Raw genomic sequence first — 4,563 nt, 5'->3', positions numbered from 1 at the left:
AGTATCACAGTTAAATTACGTTCAACATCAGCTGAACATCAGCTAATGATTAATATTTTTTTTTAAATCTAAACAAAACAAAATCTTGATAAAACTTTATAAAATAAACCCTTAGTGCCAATATAGCTATTGTGAAATGTATTATGGTTCAAAAAACCCAAAAAGTGATCTACTGACACTATTTTGGCTTTCTCAGTCACACCATGAATATAGTTACATATATAATTATATGTATACATACCCATATCACTACTACCTATGTTGCCGTATAGCGTAATTAAAAAAGCTATAATAGCTGATTCTACTATAATGCAACGTCATATCGGCGTATTATACTGTCTCGTGATATGCTTGGCTATATTAGAAAAGATTTACTTTATTTTTCTTGAATCGATGTTATTGTTAACTTACCATGCTATATATCAAATGTCGGTAGTACAATATGTGCCATTGAAAGTGTGGGTCAATATTCGTATGATCTGCAAAAGCTATTATACGATCCCTGGAAAAGTGTTCGAAAGGTATTTTAAGTTCTATCAAATCCTAAATAAGAGGCCACATTTTTGTTGTTATTCTTGAACAGCGCGCAATTACTGATTTAATGACGAATCTTGTTATCTTAATTTTGTTGTACTCCATATCACAGTAAAATTCTGGGCAATGTTGATTCTAAAATCTTCTTAACATATGATACCAAATTTTAAGACATTTTCCTAAGTATTTAATTATTTTATATTGCTTTTCCTGTGGGGCCAATTACAATTTTTTCGATCGTCTTTCTGTTTGTATGAATCCGATTGATCATTACTGACCACGCCATAATTTTCAAAAGGAGTTACATTGTCTAAATATACGTAGACATGTTTTAGCTCAACGGATGGGGTGTTCTTCATCTCATTAATATTTTGTGACATGTAGATATTATTTTTTTGTGTGACTTCTACGTCTTCACACCCATAGTAACATTTTCGTTACTTCAGAAAACGCATTTTTCGAAGAGATAAAAGTTGTACAATGCCAAATCAGATGAATAATAGGAGTGGTTCTTATTTTAAACGTTTGTCGTTGGCTACTCTAAAAATACTTATTTTTCAAAAACCCTGTTATATTATATACGTCGACGCTTAAAGATCTCTCTGATAATGCAGAGTTAAAGATTGTGCACTGATGTTAGCTCTAACTTAATCACTTTTCCTGTAATAATTAGTTGGCGTTATTGTATAGTGTACAGACCTATACAGTTTTATTAATTGAATCCTGTCAAATTTGATATTCATATAAATATTTTAATTATTTATAACTCATAATCCAATTTAAAGATAGCAGTATCTTATCTTCTCTGAGAAGACTTTTCAAAGTTCCTTGGTACATTAGGACGAATGACATCCTCAGGGACCTCAAGATTGATCCCATCAAAAAATACATAAAGGATAGAGCCCTGAAACTATTTGCGAAATCTGACAGACTTACTAACACCGCGTTATCAAATCTCAGAATGGTTACAGGCTCCTCGGGGAGATATCCAGATCTGAGGTCAATTATTGCTTAGTCTAATGAAGTGATAAACAAAAATCCAGTCAAGGCGCAAAGAGGGGTTTTGTAGAAACTTCGCAGTTATTAGAGAGTAAAATTGCTCAGGTGCACTGACTCAACTCAACTAGCCTCAACATATAGTATCTTATCTATCTCTCTAAATTAGACTCTTCTATATTATTAACTACAAATAATAGTGAAAGTATGTAAGCAAATAAACTGAAGTGCACATAGAACCACTCAACATTTTACAACAATTTAACTTGAGAGCAATTATCAAATTAAGGATGTCAATTACAAAATTTAATTATAGAAAGATTTCTTCAGTAAACAATCAAGCAAATACGAGTAATTCTAAGTTTTGTGCAAATTTCAATGTGCAGATGTCAAGAGTCAATATAAACAATAATTTTACAGTCCAAAGCAAAACAATTAAAATTAATTAAGTTTACATTGTATTGTACACAACACAACACAACAGAACAGAACAGAACAAAACCTAATTGCACAGAGCCGAACAAAATGTGTAGATACATAAATATAAACACAAGTAAATTCAATGAAACTGCAACAGAAGTTCGCTTAACACTCTACGTGCCGCTGCGGCACAGACAGACACATTATATTAGACCTCACCGGCCACAAGGTGGTTGCTCGTCTGATGTAATTAAGTTCAATAATTTATAGCAGAATAAATAATTTGGTTTCTGAAACCTAAGCAATTATTTGGTTATATCTTATTTCGTTACAGTATAAACAAATTATACTTGTATCTGTAATTAAATACTAAGTGCTTAAGTGGTTGGAAAATATTGTTAAGGCTTAATTCTATTTTAAACTCAGTTTTATATTTTAGAAGCATATATACATTATGAAAGTATTATTAATAACATACATTTCTGCGCTTTTATTCTTCAACAAAATTATTTAAAAGCATTGATCGCTAAAGATTCCACTGTAAATTTGTTTGCATATAATATTACATTCTCTACACAGCCATCTTATCTGATAATAAAAAGAAACAACATTCTTCTGAGTGCCTTATCTGCTTCGAACTTTAGCTAACATGATTAATATTTCTGTTTGTTGACAGCTTCGTGAAAAAACTATCTTACACATTAATTGAACCACTGCCGTAGATTTATAATCCACGAACGATACCCCTTGTCTAAAAGGACGCGGCCCTGTTCTTTAATTCTACCATCAATTATCAAGACCGGATTTTCATACATGCCTTAAGATATCGCCAAAGTATTCCAGTTTTCAATTTAATTGGCTCCAATATTTTTCTTCCATCGTTGCTTTCCAATTCCAATTGATTTATTACAATTTCTTTTTTTTTTGCGCTAAGATGAAGATACGAATATGAAAGATATATGATATGTAACACTTCCTGATTTGCTTTGTTGCGCTAGAAATTTACGGACGTATGATTATAATTGTAAAACTTTTGATGATTCGTTAAGTGATCTATAGCCGATCTCTATTGCCAGATTATCTATTTGTAAATAAATCATAGACAATTGTATCGAAAAGAGCCAGTAAATTGGAATATTTTCGATGAATGCTATTTGACTAACGTGTTTCGATCATGTAATCATGTCAACAATAGTGTTTTTTAGGGGGATTAGGCAAAGGAACAATCGTTGTTTTTGCGAACAATCGTCTGACACTTGACGATTCAGCTAGTTATGAAAGATGTATTACCTGCCGGCTATGTGGCGACAAAAATGATAGAAAATTACCTCAAAAGTAAATAAGATTTTCCGTGAACAAGATTTAAATGATGTGTGTTACGTCTTGGGACAAGATCCAAACAACACATTGATATAAAAATTTTATAATAATCTAAAACATGAGTGTGTTTTATTTTGGTTAATTGAAGATGGATAACCCTATGTATGCAATCCGGTAATTTCAGATACATTTTGATAAAAAACTACGTTAAGTAAGCAGAAAATTGTGTATAGAAATAAAAACGAAACTAAAATCGCTAATTTTTTTTTTTTTGAAATATTCTAAGTTTTTTCCATTGTTGGAAGATCTATAAACTAAACTAAAAAAAAAAAGAAGTTATTTATAAAATCATTAACACCTTTGTGTTACACATATGTGTTTCTAATATATTATAATATTATGTTAGTTTTTCAAAACGATTTATTTTATTAGAAGTGATACAAATATTTCTGTAATCTATACTATAGTATAAACATACACAGAATCAAAGCCACAGTTTGAGCTATTTTACGTCATAATATTAATTTTCTCTATATTTTACACAAGATACTTGTACTTTTTCTGGAACAAGCAATTTACACTTCACTGTTGAAAAATTATTTAACAAAACATAATAAAAGTATGTTCCGATTTTTAATTCGATTCTCAGGTAGCTAACCGTTCTTTCAGGGTCACGGTATCAATGAACTTATCGCGCTATATAATGGAACATTTCGGATAACATTTCCAGTAAATATGATGACTACAACATAATTAAAAAATAAATAAACTAGAAATTAAAAGACACCTAACATGTGAGCACCTCAGGGCGGTATGGCATGCGGCGTGGTGTGTGGTGGGTAATAAGTTTTCATTCCGGCGTGTTTGAGTGATCGAACCAAATAAATCAGGAGAGCGGTAAACCGTAAAAGTGCTAAACAATGCAATATTTTTTGCTGAACGAAATATTTCTTCAAAAAAATTTTACTAAAATAGTTTTGATGATTTTTTATGTAAATAAAATAGGCGCGTAAATCAGAAAATCCAAACAAATTAAAAGCTTTTGTTTAAATATTTTTAAATAAACTATTTTCCAATAGTTTTTTTATAAAATATTTATTTTATTTAAGAGCAAATCGAAAACTACTACCAGAGTAATTGATAACGCTATGTATTAGATGGAATCAAATTTTTTTTTCTATAATCTATTTTTCTAATCTACTATAGAATATAATCTATTATTTTTCTATAATTTTTTCTGGATTATTTTTACCAGATAAAAAAATTTTTATGAAAAGTTAAATAAATTTTAAA

At 30.0% G+C, this 4,563-nt stretch overlaps 1 protein-coding gene across 1 annotated transcript in view; it reads left to right on the top strand.

The window, feature by feature from the left end:
• LOC119666843 (chondroitin sulfate synthase 2-like) overlaps positions 1–4,563 on the top strand; it is a 14,992-nt gene that overhangs the window by 8,891 nt on the left and 1,538 nt on the right. The gene's annotated exons all lie outside the window — the stretch shown is intronic.

Source organism: Teleopsis dalmanni, chromosome 1, assembly GCF_002237135.1.
Source record: "Teleopsis dalmanni isolate 2A chromosome 1, ASM223713v2, whole genome shotgun sequence".
Lineage (NCBI taxonomy): Eukaryota > Metazoa > Arthropoda > Insecta > Diptera > Diopsidae > Teleopsis > Teleopsis dalmanni.
This window is presented reverse-complemented; position numbering and strand designations above follow the sequence as displayed.